The following is a 19,167-nucleotide window of genomic DNA, read 5'->3' as shown; positions in this document are numbered from 1 at the left end:
CATGTCAGAGGACTAATCCTGTGGGCAAGGAGCTCGATGGCCCCACCCGGACCCTGGACAAAGTGAACGTGCTGGGTGTGGATCCCAGCACTGAGATTGCCTGGCCTTCCTGGGGGAGGAGGATAGCTTCCCACCCAGCGGGTTGCTGGTCTCTTTCCCCATAATCTCCTGGGAGATCAACACCACGCATGACTGATGGAGACAAAAACTCCGGGACTGGGACTTGCGGGACCGTTGCGGCGGATCCTTGAAACACCTGGCCATCCCATTCAATTGAAACATGGCACATATTTTGGTATTCAAGGGCCGCCTAGCCGGTTTGCCAGCGGGCGGGCGGCGCCGCGGAAAGTGACGGGGCAAGAGCCGGGGTCGCCGCCCAGCCGGGCCTCCAGGTCTCTGAGCCCTGGACCTCGGGATCGGAGCCACGCGGGGCTGCTGTGCTGGGCGGGGCCTACGGGCGGCGGGGCGCGTCCTGCGGACGGCGGGGGCGTGGCCTGCGGACGGCGGGGCGGGGCCTGCGGACAGCGGGGGCGGAGCCGCCACAGCTCGGGCGCGGGCGCGGTGGGAGCCGCGCGCTGCTCCGCCGTTGGGGACCCCAGCCTCCTGGCCGCGAGGCCGCCGCGAAGAAGCGTTTCAGTCGCTTAAAGCAGCTGGCCGACCAGGCCGTGGCAGGCGAGTACCGGGCGAGGGCGGGAAAGCTCCTCCGGGGCCAGCGGCCCGAGACCTGCTGAGCCGACCGAGGCCGCCTCCGCGCCAGCCCTGGGGTCCGCGGCCCCTCGTCCCTTCCGAGCTCGGACTCGGCCTTCGTCCTCTGCCGCGCGCCGAGCGGTTGTCAACGCTCACTGCTCTGGCACGTTTGGACCTGCCGAGATTCCTCCCACCACCCAGGAGAGCAAGACCGAGATCCATGGCCACCCGTGACCCGGAGCGTCCGCCTCCAGGGACAGGCGGTGGTGACGGGTGTCAGCTGTCATGTGTGGCAGTCCATGGTTCGAAAAGCTGCTGGTCAGGTTTGGGGGAGGATCGGGGTTTGAGGGCTCCTGTGGTACAATTTGGGGAGCTCTCATAGGCAGAAGGCTGAGAAGTTGGTGCTGTGGGGAGTCAGCTGGCTGCTGATGGAGTGAGGACCAGGGAGGAACGGAAAGGGAACCCGGGTAGGAAGCGACGGCAGTAGGCTCAGAGAGGGGATGATGGCGGGGCTGACAGCGGCCTCGGGCATTGTGGCTGGGATGAACACTGAGCACCGTGTTAGGACTGAAGAAAAGAGCAAGGGAGGAGGTGAGGAGCTTCCGGTGAGGATGTTACACAGGTTCCAGAAATTCTTCACCTTTCCATTGTTTTACAATGTTTCTCTCTCTCTTTTTTAAACATAGAATTGTGATATTTTCGCCTGTAGTCCCAGCTGCTTGGGAGGCTGAGGCAGGAGGATGGCTTGAACCCAGGAGGCGGAGGCTTCAGTGAGCCAAAATCGCGCCACTACACTCCAGCCTGGGTGACAGAGCAAAACCCTGTCTCTAAAAAGAATTTAAAAAATCACCTGTAGATTTAAGCGCATAATAACTACACTTCTGTTTTATTAAATTCATGAATGTTCTCTAATTTTAAGAACTCCTCTCTAATGAGCAGATATCACAGACAGGAACGTCTCAGATGAAATACTGATAACCGGGAAATCTGTGAGATGACCTTAAAAATTTGAAATCATCAAAGAAAATGCAAAGCTTCCAGGCTCCACTTTTCACTCATGAAATTGGCAGAGTTTAGGATAATGAGACATTGCTGTCCCAGGAGAGCTGATGGGGGCTGTGTCCTGCGCTGCCGGTGGGAATGTGTGCTGGCATTCTTTCCAGAAAGACATTTGCCACTGTGGTTTAAGAAGCACCTCAAAGGTCTTCACCTCGGTCCCTTGTCCACCCTCTGCCTGCGGTCTCCCCTCCTTTCAGCCTTCTCTTTCCCACACAGTCCTTCCCGCCCTGGCTTGGTCCCCTTCCTTCTCTGTCTGGGTCAGGCATGTGGGTTACTCTTTGACTCCCAAGCCTCTGTCTACCTGACCTTTTTCTTTCACCTGTTCTGTGGAATAACAGCCCGATTTGTTCTTTCTGTGTTCTTCACTTCAGTACCTGGGATGCGGGGCGTGGCCAAGAAAGATCATGCAGTCATGCAGTGTGCGGCTGCCAGCATTTCATGGCCTCCAAGCTCAGCTGGCCTGAATGAACGCTGCCGTCCAGCGCTTGGCTCCGTTTTCTGTCCTGTTTTCCTGAGTGCTTTTGCCAGACTTTCACTTTTCTGAAACCCACTCCACCCTGTCCCAGACACACCCTCTCTCCTCGGATGACCTGCCTCTGAATTTCTAGAAAAAACTGGACGTGGCCACTATTCCCCAGTGTCTGAGGCCCAGGCTGACCTTTGGTCACGGTCGCTGTCACTGCCCGCCTGTCTGGACCCACCCTCTGTCCAAGGCCCTGCCACCTGTGCTGCTGTCCTGGGCGCTGCCTTGCTGGCCTCCCTCTGCGCCGTGCACCTTCTGCCTCCCTCCCTCCCTATGCTACCTGTTTCTTCTTGGCTTCTCATCATGGTCAGGCTTTTCTCAGCTTCCCCTTCCTTCTGGGGCTTTGCCCCTTCCTCTGTCATCCACGCTCTGCGTCTTAGCTTCCTGTGGTCCTCTCCTCCCACTCTCCTGTCCCTGCCTTCCCTGTGCCAGGGGCCCAGTTTGTATCCTCAGCCGGTCCCTCATCGGTGCTTCACCTGCACCTGGCTCCTGGCTCCTTTCCTGCCTTCCCTGGGGGCTCCATTCCTGTCCCCTGCCCTGGCTGTCCTTCCATTGTGTCCCAGGGCCTCCATCCTCAGCCTCAGATGAAATACTGATGACCAGGAAATTTGGTCTTTTCTGCAGGGTCTGTTTCTGTGTGAACTTCCCTTTGTTTACAATAGTGAAGACTTGGAACCCACCCAAATGCCCATCAATGATAGACTGGATAAAGAAAATGTGGCACATATACACTATGGAATACTAGGCAGCCATAAAAAAGGATGAATTCATGTCCTTTGCTGGGACATGATGAATCTGGAAACCATCATTCTCAGCAAACTGACATAAGAACAGAAAACCAAACACCGAATGTTCTCACTCATTAAGTGGGTGTTGAACAATGAGAAACATGGACACAGGGAGGGGAACATCACACACCGAGGCCTGCTAGGGGATAGGGGGACTATGGGAGGGATAGCAGGGGGTGGGGGAATTGGGGAGGGATAGCAGGAGAAAGACCTAATGTAGATGATGGGGGGGATGGATGCAGCAAACCACCAGTGGCATGTGTATACCTATGTAACAATCCTGCAAGATCTGCACATGTACCCCAGAACTTAAAGTATAATAAAAAGAAGAAAAGAAAAGAAAAGAAAAAGTTAGCTAGGCGTGGTGGCGCATTCCTGTTGTCCCAACTACTCAGGAGGTTGAGGTGGGACCATCTACTGAGCATGGGCATTTGAGGGTGCAGTGAGCCATGATGGTGCCACTGCACTCCAGCTTTAGAGAGCCAGACCATGTCACCAAAAAAAAAAAAAAAAAAAAAAAAATCTGCCTGGCTTTTTCACCGTCTTTTGGACAATCCAAGATTCCTCTAGCTAATGACTTCACAGTTGGTAACAGCATGTTAGCTTTGAGGTTTTTCTTTAGTGTTTGTTACAAAGTTCTTGGGATATAGGTACCGGATTACAGTTCACACCAGCTGGGAGGAACAATGGAAATTTCTTTAGGAGGATTCCAAGTCCCTTGGACCTAGGGCACACATTCTTTTGGGACATTTAGGAGAAAAATGATGGTTTTACTTCTGCCATCCCTGGGGTTCCAGATGAACGTGTCATCTTGGCCAGTGTTCTTATGAACTCTAAATGAAATTGAAGTCACACCTTTAACATTACTTTAAGAAAGACTCACAGAAGCCAACCTTAAATCATTTAAAATGAGAATGAACCTTGAAGCAGTAGATAGGAAGAACGACTATCTGGTCTGTCCTGCAATTATTGGAAGTGTTAAAGGAGATGAAGTTTGCAATGGCTGGGAGTAATGGCTCACATCCTAATGCTATTCCTAATGCTCTGGGAGGCAGAGTGGGGAGGATCCTTGGGGGAGTTTGAGGCTGCAGTGAGTTATGACAGAGCAAGACACTGGATCAGAAGAGAGCCCCGTAGCCGCCCAGGCCCTGGCTGGTCCCCGTGGATGTGAAGCTGTGGCAGGTCATGCAGAACTGAGCGGATGATGCTCTCCAAGACAGACTGCTCTTGGATTCCTCCATAGTGGAGATATGGTCGCTGCCTTCTCCGATGGGGAAAACATTCTGTCTCCCTACCTTCAGGGATGAACACCTCCTTGCCATTCACACACTCTAGTTCAATGGCATCCACTTTGGCACTGCTTATCCCCCGGAGGATGCTGTCCAATCAAGTCTAAATTGGCCTTCCAGGAGTTTCCATCCATTGGGTCTCAGCATGCTCTCAGCGTGGGATGGTCACAGTTTGCTAAGCCTAGTTTTCGTTTCTTTAGAAGGATGTAACAGCCTTTCTGACGACTTTCCTTAAATTTGTTGCCTGGTACTCATTTGAAGGCCCAGAGTCTGGCAGAGCTCCTCTCTGTGGTTTCCAGAGTCCTTCAGCAGGCTCTGCACACCTGATGGCCTAGAGTGGGGGCTGGCCCTCGGCTCTCCTGCCCACTCTGGTAGTGGATTGCTGCTGCCTCCTACTCTGCACAAGGCCCAGATACTAAAGTTAGTCACTTATGTAATCAGCAAGTTCATTTGCTCACAGACTTCACTTCAGTAGGCCCTGTGTACCCGAGCTTAAATGGGGTGGGGTTCTCCCCCAGCCATGTCATCTGCATCTGCTCCTCCCTGCTCTCTCTTCCCTCTCTTTTCCCTGCCCTAGATGCTCTTGTACTATCCAGCGTCGGGGTTTCCAACCCATCCAGTAGGTCTCAGAAGCCATCACCAGTTTCAGGATATCGTTCTGGTATCCCGGGTCTGTCATCTCTGTAACCCTCAACAATTTAATGAGCTTCTCTGTGCCTAGGTATAATAGTAATATCAGTCTCATAGTTGTCTTGAGGGTTAGGTGGGTTAATATGTGTGAAGCATGTATCAGGTAGGTTAAGAACAGGGTCTCTGAAGTAGTACTGCCCATATTCAGAGCATGGCCAGGAAACCTTGAGCCACTTCTCTGTGCCTCAGTTTCCTTATCTGTAACATGAGAAGAATAATATAGAGTTACTGTGAACTTTTAGATAATTATTTCTTGCAAAGCACCTGGAATAGTGCCAAGCACATGATAGGAGCTCAATATAAACATGAGCTGTGGTGATGGTGACAACCCACAGGGACCTTGCACTTCCCTATTGAAATCGCCATTGTACTGGGGTCTAATGGCTTATTTTCCTCCATCATTCTCCAGCTCTGTCAGAACAGGAGATGGTCACCAGTATCCTGACTTCTCTTTTGCTTGATCTCCTGGAGGGTATCTGGTGTTTGTAGTTTGTAGATTTCATTTTCATCAAAGCTAGTTGTTCCTTCTACTTTAGAAGTCTGAGCAATATGCCGTCAGTGGCCAACTGGAGACTCATGTTTTAAAACTTGATTGGACAATCTTTTTATTGCTGTGATGAAATTATGTCCCAAAAACTCATGTACTCATGGAAAGTGGAGCACAGTGAGTACCACCCGAATGGAGGGGCTGCGGTGTGGATGGGAACCTCCTCCCCTGAATGTGCTGACTCCAGGGCTGGCTGCCGGTCCTGCAACGCATCCTGCATTGCTTGTTTTCTTGCTTTCGGAAGGCTCAGTTCTACCTCTTTCTGTTGTAATTGAAGCCAGTAACTTACAGTTTGCTGCCATATTCAAAGCTCTGATGCTTCCTAGGTCTTTTCTAGGTCACTACAAAGATTTTGAAGTCCCTCATTCTCTGATATTCAGAATTCCATACTGGCTTCAGTCTCCTTTATCCCACAGTTAGGGAATTCTTCCCCTTTTCTGTGCCTTTTATGAGCACACTTGAGATGTGGCCACATTGCTGCCTGCTTGCTCCAAGGAACAGCTTAAGCCAGAGCCAAGGCCACCAAACCGGGAAAGATATCACTATAGTTCACAGAAGTAATCTGTCTGCCCTGAGAAAAAACATCAGTGCAGTTGGATCCCACTTCAGTCTGGCCAACCCTCAGAGGTCCTGTCTCAAAAAGAAAGGAGAGAAACTCACAATGAGGTGTTTCTAGGCAGCGCTCTGTCAGAGGCCTGCTCAGAGTAGGGCACTGCTGGGAAACTCAGAGGCCTGGCCTAGTGCCTCACCAGGGCTGGTCTTCGGTGACCACAGGGCTCTGTTCTTCCCTGCACCTTCCCCCTCTCTGGGTTGGCCCTGTCTCCCTCTGCATTAGTGATTTTCCCCAATGCCATGTGTGGCTCCTGCCAGCCTGATGCTGGCCACCAGGACACCCGCTTCAAAACCGCCACCCCCAAATGCCTTTCCCTGAGTGTGTATGAGCGTTTGTGTCAGGGAGAACACTCATTGCCCTTCAGTTTTTTTACCAAGTGGTACGGTACAGTACCTATGTGTTCTGCAGCTTGTGATTTTCACACAATTGCTTTTTTAAATGCAGGTAAAAATTACACAGTGAAACACATTCATCTTGAGTACAGATCAGTGGGTATGACAAATGTCTGCATCTGTGCATAAGCAGTACCCTGAGAAGGACACAGTATTTCCGTTATCCAAAAAGTTGCCTGTGCCCTTTGACATTCACCCTTACCCTCCAGCCCCAGCAAGCCCTGTTGAACCTCATCTGAGTTCGTTACTCCTGCTCATAATTAAATTTCTTCCCCTGCTATATAATGCCTCCAGCCTTAGTCAGCTGGAGAGAGGGATTTGAGACTGATCTGTTCTCTTGGGTTTGATGTCCCCCATAATATAATAAAGCCTTCTTCCCCAGCATTACTTATCTTAGGGATTGGCTTTCTGTGCAGGACCTATACCAAACCCCTAGCATTTCGGTAACAGATTTTGGTCCACTAGTCAGGAATGGGTTGCCTCTGGCTGGTGGCCACAGGTGGGGAGAGTCCCAGAGGCCCTCCCAAGCAGTTGCCTGACCCTTTTTTGGCCAGAGGTGAATTTCTGTCTGTCTCTCTTTGTCCCCACTGCTGCTGGCCATAACCATGTTCCTGATTGTCTAGAAAGAGTAGTCTTTGAAATGTGACATGTGCATCTGACAGAGGTCTTTTGTGGGTACCAGATGGCATGATCTGCTTCTCTCAATTTGGGGAATTGTGAAGGAACTTCCATTTGCAGGTCAAACAAGCCCAGCTGACTGTGAGAGGGAAGCACCTCAACTGCTTTGGCTTGGACAGTTTTGGGCGCTTGTTAGTTGCTACTGCCGTTAGATTGTATTTTCATCATTATATGTGTGTGTTGATACAGTCACAAGAAATCAGAATTTGGCCAGGCGCGGTGGCTCAAGCCTGTAATCCCAGCACTTTGGGAGGCCAAGGCAGGTGGATCACGAGGTCAAAAGATCGAGATCATCCTGGTCAACATGGTGAAACCCCGTCTCTACTAAAAATACAAAAAATTAGCTGGGCATGGTGGCACGTGCTTGTAATCCCAGCTACTCAGGAGGCTGAGGCAGGAGAATTGCCTGAACCCAGGAGGTGGAGGTTGCGGTGAGCCGAGATCTCGCCATTGCACTCCAGCCTGGGTAACAAGAGCGAAACTCCATCTCAAAAAAAAAAAAAAAAAAAAAAAAGAAAGAAAGAAAGAAAGAAATCAGAATTTGATCTTAGAATGTAGCCCATGTGGGTGCATTCTTTTGAATTAGTCTGAATATAGTTATGAGCCAGTGGAACAAAGGAAAATGATATTCTTTTGTAACACTGTTGGGCTCCAGTGTTCTTTGAAGTCTAGGGAGGTTGGGACTCTCCATGCGTCTTTGAATTGTACTGCTCTCTTATAATTGGATTCATGTTTTCTGTTGAATGGGAAGACCAGATGGAGTTCCATGTATCCATGCTTTTCTGCTGCTGTCCTACACAAGGTCGGGCCTGGCTGGCTGTGATGTTCTTCAGTGGAACTGTTTGGCTCCAGTATTCTTTAAAGTCTGGGGAAGTTTGGCCTTTGAAAATCAAAGGAAATCACTGCCATGGAAAGTGATTTACCCAAAAATTTGGTTTACAGCCTTCATGGGATTACCTACTGGGGCAAACAAAGTTTAGCCATGTGAACATGTTCATAAACCAGTGAGTTTGCATTGCTATCTAATGGCCAGAATTCGAGGGTAAAAGCTGTTGGATCTCTGTATGTGTGTATATGTGTCTGGATGTTCCGTATCATTTTCATAGGGTACCAAATTGGCTTACAAATAAAAAAGAGTGTGCATAAATTAGGTAAATAAGTCCAGTCATTTTCCAAGTTCATATGACTTCAGTAAATTTTTAATAAGCTGGCGTTAACATTATTGGTAAAATAGAAATATCTTCGGAATTGTCAGCATACCTTTTTGTCTGGGTTTTATATTTGCCAGATGTGTTAACGTGTCATGGTTTGACAAAAAAGGTTATAAGACTATTAACCCAGCCAAGAAGAAAATGATCTTTGTGTGGGGTTTTTTTTTTTAATAAGACTAATGTTGCCATTTAATAAAGCCAGCTGAATTTTCTGAATTATTGGCAAATATACCCATGTGCTTTAATTGCAAAGTTCTTAATTAGGTGAACATCTGATATTCACAGGTTATAAAAATGATTATCAAGGAAGCAATGACTGGCTTTGTCAAGTATCTCAGTTCTCATAGTTAATGTAGAGAAATGGCTAAAAATGGATGAAACAGAAATGGGGTAAATGTTGTAGGTGAAGTTTTTCTTGAGATCTTGAGATTTGGGCTTCTCTTTAGATGACTGAGTCATTTTCACTGAGAAAGTGTCATGATATGGGGAAAGATTTTTTTTAAACTATAGAAGGTTGTCATCTATAAAATGCTAATATCTGCTAAACAGTTCAAGATTTCTGGCTTCCTAGGTTTTTTATTAAAATGCAAGGTCACTAAGAATTCTAGTTAATATATAATTGCGTATATAAAATATGTCAAAGAATATGCATCTTTACTGAGAAAAAGAATAATATCTAATTGAGAAGTTACCTAAAAGTTGATTCAAATTACGGAGCTGGGGCCGGGGACAGTGGCTCATGCCTGTAATCCCGGCAGTTTAGGAGACTGAGGTGGGGGATCACCTGAGGTCAGGAGTTCAAGACCAGCCTGGCCAACATGATGAAACCCTATCTCTACTAAAAATACAAAAATTAGCTGGGTGTGGTGGTGAGAACCTGTAATCCCAGCTACTTAGGAGGCTGAGGCAGGAGAATCTCTTGAACCTGGAGGCGGAGGTTGCGGTGAGCCGAGATTGTACCACCTTGAAAAGTCCTGAGATGATAAATAACTCTCTTCTTTTCAACGCTTTTGTCAACTCCTGTAACTTATTCCCCTGTGGTTCTAATTGCTGTTGTGCCCTGATGCTGAAATGTTTTGTCTTGAAGGTCTAGAAAAGCAGTGTTTTCCTCCAGTATAAGTTGATTCTGTAATCTTGCCTTTTCTTGATTTCTCTAAATTGTTGATGAGGTTTGACTTTGAAGTTATCTAAATGGGCTTCCCATAAGGAGAAGCAATTACACTGCAGAAGGGCTTTCTTTGCCTTTTGATAACTGGCCTAATGAACAGATTTTATGTTTTACTGATAATTTCTGTCATCATTATTAGTTTTTATATTGCTTAAAATAACTAAAAGAATTAAGGATTTTACATCCATGTAACTTTCTATATTGCTTCTAACGTCCTTGTGTTGATAAGTTACAGGGCTTTGACTGCCGAGTCTGAAAAAGGCACAGATTCCTGTTAAATCCTGAACACTGATGACAGTCAAAACCTCATCTTCAGACCTGTGAAAAGACGACAATTGAAATGAAATGCTTTCATGAGACACAGGGCCAGCAATTACACATGTTCAGTCCCTCTAGGCCCAGGGACTATCGCGGAAGAGGTGGGCGTGTGAGATTGTAAGGGCCGACTTTGAGGGAAAAATTAGAGTTTTTCTATGAACATGAATATCAAAGGCACACTGATGCCAGGCAAGCGTCTGGGCCCATGTATCAGAATAACAGTTTTCCTGGACAACTGATCTACTTTTTAATAGAAAATTATAAAAAGTTATACAAGTTGTATGGAAATCTGACTTCATGGTCAAACTGATTAAAATTAGATTTGTTTATAAAGTTTTATTAAAATTAGTATTAACATTAATAATACCCCCTAAAACATTATTAATAAGAGATAAAAGATTTTTGTATATCTTTTGAGTAAACCACAGGGAAAAAAAGGAGAGGAGAGAGACAGACATTTAGTTGACTTCCTGCTGTCTTTATTGGGTCTTACAGTTGGGGAAATTGAGTCTCCTTGATATCAAAGAGTAAAGGTTGTGTGTGTTTTTTTAATCTTTGAATTATCATTTTGGCTAAATGAATGTCTGTTTTATAATGAACTGTGATCCTATTTTGTGACAACAAATGTTTTAAACTTTTGATATTTGACTGATGAACTTTCTAACATCAAAATTTTAGCTTGTGGCCGGGCACAGTGGTTCATGCCTGCAATCCCAGCACTTTGGGAGGGCAAGGCAAAGTGGCCAGATCATTTGAGGTCGGGAATCCGAGACCAGCCTGGCCAACATGGTAAAACTCTGCCTCTACTAAAACTACAAAAATTAGCTTGGCATGGTGGTGCATGCCTGTAATCCCACCTATGAGGGAGGCCGAGGCAAAATAATCACTTGAACCTGAGAAGCAGAGGTTGTAGTGAGCCAGATTGCACCACTGCCCTCCAACCTGGGTGACGAGCAAAAATCTGTCTCAAAAAAAAGAGAGATTCAAGTTGTAAATTCAGTCTCTTTGACCTTAAGCTAACTTTTAAAAAGGCCAGGCATGGTGGCTCATGCCTACAATCCTAGCACTTAGGGAGGTCAAGGTGGGTGGATGACTTGAGGTCAGGAATTCGAGACCAGCCTGGCCAACAAGGTGAAACCCTGTCTCTACTAAAAATAAAAAATTAGCTGGAAATCACTTGAACCCAGGAGGCGGAGGTTGCAATGAGCTGAGATTGTGCCACTGCACTCCAACCTGGGCAACAGAGTGAGACTCTGTCACAGACACACACACACACACACACACACACACACACACACACACACACAATTAGCACTGGACACAGTGGCTCGCACCTGTAATTTCAGCACTTTGAGAGGCTAAGGTGGGCAGATCACGTCAGCTCAGGAGTTTGAGACCAGTCTGGGTAACATAGTGAGACCTTGTCTCTACAAAACAAACATGAAACCCAACAACAACAACAAAAACCCAAAAAGTTGGGCATGGTGGTGTGTACCTGTATTCCCAGCTACTCCGAAGACTGAGGTGGGAAGATTGCTTGAGCCCAGGAGATCAAGGCTGCAGTGAGCTGTGCTATGATTGCACCATCACACTCCAGCCTGGGCTACAGAGTTTTGGAGACCCTGTCTCCCAATAAAACCAACAAAGAAAAAAATAATATATATTTTTAAAAGATATTAGGTCCCCTAAAGTCCAAAAGAGACATATTAAGCTTATTTGGTATGTCAAAATTGTACAAGAAACATTGTCAAATATGAAACAGTGTTTCACTTTCTTTGAGTTATATTTATATAAATGTGTTATGAATGTGTGCCAGAATTACATGACATTCCTAAAATTCTGATATGTCATCAGTAATAAACATGATTATTATGTTAAATTATTGTATACCACAGAAATATCCAAATTTCCTTGACAATTGTACCTTTAATGGTTATTTGACTGGGATGTCTTAAAACTTTTATCATCCACAATTATTGTTTTATTGGTTTCTTCTCAAAAAGAATAGTCCAAAATTTGCTTCTTGGAAAAGACTCCAGAATGCAGGTTTCTGATGACGTTGGAGAAACTACAGTTGGATTAGACAGAAAACTTCCAGGACTCTATTTAAAAGGCTGATGTGGCCGGGCGCTGTGGCTCACGCCTGTAATCCCAGCTCTTAGGGAGGCAGAGGCGGGAGGATAGCTTGAGCCCAGGAGTTCGAGACCTGCCTGGGCAATATAGCGAGACCCCGTTCTCCACAAAAAGGAAAAAAACAAAAAGACAAAAAAAAAAAAAAAAAAAGGCTGATGTGGTCATCAAGACTGATAACTCAGTATGAAGCAAAACGAGTTAATTGCATGGACTCAGCTAATAGAGGACTGAACTAATTCTTTCGTGGATTTTTTGGTTTGAAACATTGTTGATTCTTTTTGTCATTCAGTGTCAAACTTTTTTCCTCTTGAGCTATATGTAACCCATAACAATTGAGTATACTCTTGTAAAAAAAAATTTGAAGCATATTTCTTGTTGTCTGCCTGATTTCTCCAGAATTCATAAACTATTTGTGAATATTCTTAACTCATGTCAGTAGTTATTTGCGTAAGTTCAGTAAGAATCTGTTTTCTTAATAACAGTACATAATAGAAGGCACTGGTTTTTTGACTAAGGCTTTAACTGGAATGACATTTTTAGATATGAGCAGACTGCTTTGAGGAACTGAGATGGACTTTATAGAGCTGGTAAATGTCCCTTGGAAAGACTGGCCTCATACCTGTCTGTGCAGTTCCTTTGCAGGATTCCTGACCTGTGCTAAGTAAAGAATGTTACTTCCTGACAGGCCCAGGAACCTCAAGTTATTTTGAGACCTTAAGAGGAGAGGAATCACCCAATTTGTACAGGTATGGAATTACTCGTGATGGAAGTAATAGAAAGCCACTCCAAGAACCAGTGGAATTTAAAGATCCAGCTCCCTAGAAGTCGGATCACTGGATGCATAAGGAAATGCAAACTAATAAGGAAAAAGTGAAATATTCATTCCCTTATTTATTGTTATCTATAATAGCTAAAATTAAAGTAGAGTGCTGAGTTGGGCCTTGAGGCTGGACCAAGCTCAGATGTGGGTCTGAGATTAGATCACTAGCCTCAAAGCCACCCACAAAAGAGGTAGTTTCTGTTGCCTCTCAGACCAGTCATTTCCCAGAAGGTAGTCAATGTAGGGAAAGGCAAAACTAAGTAACTTTTGAAGCCAAATGGTATGATGTGAAGGAAGTGTTCCCTTGTGTAAACTGGTATCAGCTTCCTTGAGGCATCTTTTCTAAAATGGATTGTGAGAATAACTAATTTGGAAGCAGTGTCTTTGGTTTTAAATGCTGCAGATGGAAGAGCATGTTTCACTGATGTAGGACCCACAGCTCACAACTGAACAGCTGTAGACGGATATATAATTCAGACACACAGGAGGGTATTCCTGAGTGTGGACTGGATAAAAGTCACTGTAAGATCTGTTTACCCCAGATAAGTGGAACTGCCCAGCTCCACTTATCAATGCCACCTGGACCTCAGATGAAGCAGCTGATATGCCTTGTATGTTAGCCATGGGGCCCTGGCTTTAGGATGACAGAAATTTTAATCTTACATTTTGCTTTTTGACTCTCATGTTGCTTAAAGGGTTTTCAGGGTTAATGAGTGCCTACCTACCTCCATTTCTGTCTGGCCTAGAATGCTTAATTGAAAATCAGTCTTTTGATTCATTCTGAGTCCCTTGGCCATAGGGGTCCCAATGAGGGATAGGATGGACCTAGAACAGGCAGCCACACCACCCCAGCAATGATATGGGAAAAAATAAAGGCTTGGCCATTGATGCTACCTCTGGCATATCTTCACCAAAAGGGGCCAATCTAAAAAGTCCTAAGCCTCTCATTGACTGAACAGACCCAGTTGTGGCCAAGGGGACCCCAGTTGCCAGGAGACAAATCTCACCTGCGGAAAAGTGATGCCTCTTGCTCTGCTGAGGATATGAATAAGCCAAAAGTGGGTTGGCTCTTAGCCCCTTCGAAATACTGCACAGGAGACTATTTCTCCTTTGCAGTGCTTCTGACCACCCACTTATCTACCAGGTTTGCCAGTGTTAACCATGGATTTCACCATAATGGGGTAAAACTAGTCCCTCTGGGATCCCTCCAGAGGAAATAGTTATGGTCATGTGAACCTTCCTACAGTCTTGATTTAGTGTTCAAAGCCCAGCCAAAGACCTGAAAGGGACCATACAGGGAACACAGAGCTCTAAGGATTCTTATCTTGGATTTCCCAAGGGATCCACTACATATTCTGTGATATTTTAAAAAAATTTGTTATCTTATGTTTTTTATTGGAGTCTTGCTCTCATCACACAAAATCATTTTGTACACTTAAAATTGGAAGATTTTTGAAATATGTCAGGAACAGGAAGATATATACCACATGTTCTCAAATGTGGGAGCTAAAAACAAAGCTCCTAGAAGTGCAGATGAATCACGGTTATTGGAGGCTGGGTAGGATGGAGGAGAGAATGGGGAAAGTCACAGCCAGATGGGAGGAATAAGTTCTAATGTTCTGTAGCACTGTAGGATTAATAGGGTTAGCAAATATTTAGTGTATATTTTCAAAAAAACAAGAGGATTTTCAATGTCCACAACACAAAGAAACGATCAACGTTCAGTTGATGGACATAATTACCCTGATTTGATTATTATACATTGTGAACATGTATCAAAATATCACTCTGTATGCCATAAATATTTACAAGTATTCCCTGTCAAGTCAAAATAAAAAGGAAAAATGTGCAAATTTTATAACCTATAAAATATACCTCATAAAGTGGTCAAAAACAGACAATAATACTGATGCCTAGACCTCAACGCAGAACAAATGAATCAGAACCTCTGGGGGCGGGGTCTCAAATTTTTTCTTTAAAGCTCCTCAGGAGATTCCCAAGTGCAGCCAGCATTGAGACCCACTACAAAAAGACGGCACGAGTACCAACAGCTGTCAGGGGGCAGAGTGAGCAGTAGGACTCTAGGGTAGACTAGCAGACTAGAAGGGTAGTACCCATAATGCAGTGCAGCACCATAGTCTCCAGGGTCTCTGTGCACTAGGCCATAAATACCCTGATGCTAGGGCTGCCCAGAAGGAGCTCTGATGTGCACAATTTACAATTGGTTTTATATTCTTGCCCTCACAGGCAGAATAAACTCGGTGATAAGAAACAGAATGATAAGAAATGACTCTGGAGTCTGGGCACCATGGCTCGCACCTGTAATCCTACCACTTTGGGAAGCTGAGGGAGGATTGCCTGAGTTCAGGAGTTTGAGACCAGCCTGGGCAACACAGTGAAACCCCGTCTCACTAAAAATACAAAAATTAGCCAGGGGTGGTGGCACACACCTGTGATCCCAGCTACTCAGGAGGCTGAGGCAGGAGAATCGCTGGACCCTGGGAGGCGGAGGTTGCAGTCAGCTGAGATCGTCCCACTGCACTCCAGCCTGCATGACAAAACAAAACTCCATCTCAAAAATAAAAACAAAACACAAAAACCAAAAAAGAAATGGCTCTAGAGTCAAATCAGACTCTGAATTCCAGGCCTAGATCTTCACAGGTGCACCTTACTAGGCAACATTTCCTCGACTGTAAAATGGGAATAATCATAAAATAATAATAATGATGCCATCACCACAGTGATTGTTTAGGAACCACTTATGTACTTCATTTAATGAGCTTGGTAACACCTAGTGAGGGTTCATGGAGTGTTAGCTGTTCTGAGAATTACAACAAATCATAACAACCTTCAGATAAATCCCAAGTCTTATCTAAGAATGACTTTTCCAAACTTTTCAAGTTGTTCTAGCTTCTCTCTGGAAAAAGCAGCTGTAGAGCCCAGACCACACAAAGACAAAAAGCTAGTCAGACTTAGAGCAGGAGCAGGGCAGGACGTTCAATGAAAACAAAGGGTTGGTTGGGATAACACCGTGTGGGACGGCACCAAAGAGCATCACAGGCACACAGTAAACAGAAACTCAGGGACAGAGTATGTGGAGAGTTAGGGAACCCTGTGTGAGCTGCTGGGCTTCCCACCACGGCTAATGAGGCTACAGAAACACCCGCACCAGCGGATCTCAGCTGAGCATTCATCCACAGAGAAAGGAAAGCAAGTCTTCAAAACCGCATATCCTAGGATGGACTTTGTACAAGGTACTGAGGACCTCAGGTCTTGGTTAATGTGGCCATTATTTATGGAGCCTCCCACTAAATGTCAAGAACTGGGAAGGAATAAAAAGAAGGGACAAATCCACTTTGAGGATCGCATGGGAAAGACAGAGATGTCCACAATCATCCTTGAGGAGAGCACTTTGGGGCACAGATTGGAGTGATGAACTGTGTGGCCAGGAAAGCAGGGAAACCATCCACGAGGACCTCAGATAAGTCAGAACAACCAAAGAGCATGGGGAGAAGGGGTCGAGGTAGGAGCGTGTACTAGTAGGGCATGGAACAGGAGGTGGGGATGTGGCGGCAAGCAAAGGTATTGTCTGCCATGGAACTAGGGGACAACAGAGAGCCACTGATGGTTTTGCTTTGAGACGGAGTCACTCTGTCGCCAAGGCTGGAGGGCAGTGGTGTGATCTCGGCTCACTGCAACCTCTGCCTCCCAGGTTCAAGTGATTCTCCTGTGATTCTCCTGCCTCAGTCTCCCGAGTGGCTGGGATTACAGGTGCCTACCATCACACTTGGCTAATTTTTTTGTATTTTTAGTAGAGGTGAGGTTTCACCTTGTTGGCCAGGTTGGTCTGGAGCTCCTGACCTCAGGTGATCCACCCATCTTGGACTCCCAAAGTACTGTGATTACAGGCGTGAGCCACTGTGCCTGGCCTGATGGTTTTTCTTTTTCTTTTTTTTTTTGAGACGGAGTTTCGCTCTTGTTACCCAGTCTGGAGTGCAATGGCACGATCTCGGCTCACCGCAACCTCCGCCTCCTGGGTTCAAGCAATTCTCCTGCCTCAGCCTCCTGAGTAGCTGGGATTACAGGCAGGCGCCACCACGCCCGGCTAATTTTTGTATTTTTAGTAGAGACGGGGTTTCACCATGTTGACCAGGATGGTCTCGATCTCTTGACCTCGTGATCCGCCCGCCTCGGCCTCCCAAAGTGCTGGGATTACAGGCTTGAGCCACCGTGCCCAGCTCTGATGGTTTTTCAATACTCAAATCGTATCAGGTCTCCAGTCACTCCCACACCACCTGCCTACCCTGTAGTTGAGTGCAATGTATGAAAATTGGCCTTGTGTTGGGCCCCAGCTTGGTGCTGTGCAGCCTACTAGGACTTTTATATGCTGTGGCTGATGGATACATCCACCAGTGGAGTGATTCCTTGGGAGTTAAAAGTCACTACCCTGCTGAGTCTGAAATACATGTGGAAAAAAGGCTGACACACAGAGTGTACACATAGGAAACTATGTGTGTGACCTTCAATAACGTGCAAAACTCAACCATGGGAACAGAGACAGGAACAAGGCTTGCTGGGGCAGAAGGGTTAAGGTGAATCTCAAAGGGGATCGGGATCTTTTTGCATGACAAAAACGTTCACCATCTTCTTTAGGGTAGTACATCTGTGCAAGTGTAGACATTTGCAAAAACCCACTGATTTGTACTCTTAAGATGGATGTGCTTCACAGTGTAAATTTTACCTCCATTTAACAAAGTAATCGTGACGTGAAAATCACAACACATATGTACTATGTGATACCACTTAGAAAAAATGAAAGGGAGGGTTTTTCTTTACATGTCCACCAACACTCACACTCACACTCAGGGAAAAGCATCTGGCATCTCTGAGCAGCTGGCAACAGAGTGGTTGGGTGGTAGATGCTGCATGTGGCACACGGGAAAGTCACTAATGCAGAGGGAAAGGGTGCCAACCTTGAGGGTGTGAAGGTGTGAAGATGAGCAGCGGCCCATGAGCACCAGAGTCTGGCCCTAGTGATGCCCCAGGCCGGGCCTGTACATTTCCAGACAGAATTCTGCCCTTTGTGAGGCTCAGCAGGCGCTGCCTAGCAACGCCTCATTGTGACTGTCTGTTTTAAAGACAGGGCCTCCCTAACTTGCCCAGACTGGATGTGAATTCCAGTGCACTGGATGCTTTTTGCGAAGGAGAGCAGGTCAGTTCTAAAACCCACAGCAATGTCTTTCTGGTCTGGGGGCCTTGGCCCTGGATTAGGCCATTCCATGACACACATGGCTCGAGTGGGCAACAATGTGACTTCCTTCATCAGACACATCTCAAATGTGCTGATACGGGGCACAGCTAATGGAGAAGAAGAGTTCCCTAACTGTGACATCAAGGACATTGAGGCATGCATGGACTTCACAGAACCACTGAATGAGACACTTCAACACAGTCAAACTGCACCTATGGCAGAGCCGAGAACTGCAGATCCTATTATGGAGCTAGAAACGGAGGTATCTCAACTGAAAGGACACAACAACAGTCTTGAGGCAGAAATGGAATCTCAAAAGATAACTCAAGAGCAGTTGGGCAGTAAGATGCAACTACTTCAGTCTTTACAGCACCAGAAACAGGAAATGGATGATTTTAAATGCCAGCAAGAGCAAATAAATATCACACACACCCAGCGCTTTTCAGCCAAAGATGAAGAAATTAATTTGCAAAATACAAAACTACAAATCCAAACCCACCTGTGTGGAAAACACGAAGACATTCAAACAGACCGTGATGTTTTTCAAACAAGAGAAGTTGAGTGTCTTCGTACAGAAAATGGAACGGAAAAGCCTTATTCATCTAAACTGGAAACTGAAAGGTTAGTGAAAGGAATGAACAAACAAGAACTGGAGATGAAAGTTCTACATGACCAGAATATGACTTCAATGGAACGGATGGATGAGCCGTCCATCAGTGAGGTGGGCAAACTTACTCACGTCATCCAGCAGGAAGATGTGGAGGTGCTGGGCCTGCAGGCTACAACAGCTTCAGCTTCTCACACCCAGGGTGTTACTCACCTTCAGCAGCAACTGCAATCGCCTGCTTTGGAAACCCAAGAAATATCAGGTGTTTGGAAAGAGGCGGCTAGGGAAAACAGCTATTTAGAAGGAGCGTATCACCATCGAATGGATGTAACTGCTGACAATGAAGGAGGCCTGTGTAAGCTGCAAGAGGAAAATAAAAACTTATCCACTAGC

At 46.0% G+C, this 19,167-nt stretch overlaps 1 long non-coding RNA gene across 1 annotated transcript; it reads left to right on the top strand.

Annotated features, from left to right (window-relative positions):
- Nucleotides 1-539: 539 nt before the first annotated feature.
- On the top strand, nucleotides 540-12,428 carry LOC141580545 (uncharacterized). The gene is made up of 2 exons (XR_012512740.1): nucleotides 540-12,076; nucleotides 12,248-12,428. It is a non-coding gene; the product is annotated as an uncharacterized LOC141580545 (long non-coding RNA).
- The last annotated feature ends 6,739 nt before the right edge of the window (nucleotides 12,429-19,167 follow it).

The sequence above is a fragment of the Saimiri boliviensis genome, chromosome 12 (genome assembly GCF_048565385.1).
Source record: "Saimiri boliviensis isolate mSaiBol1 chromosome 12, mSaiBol1.pri, whole genome shotgun sequence".
Classification (NCBI taxonomy): Eukaryota; Metazoa; Chordata; class Mammalia; order Primates; family Cebidae; genus Saimiri; species Saimiri boliviensis.
The sequence above is the reverse complement of the archived record's forward strand: the minus strand, read 5'-3'. Positions and strand labels throughout refer to the sequence as shown.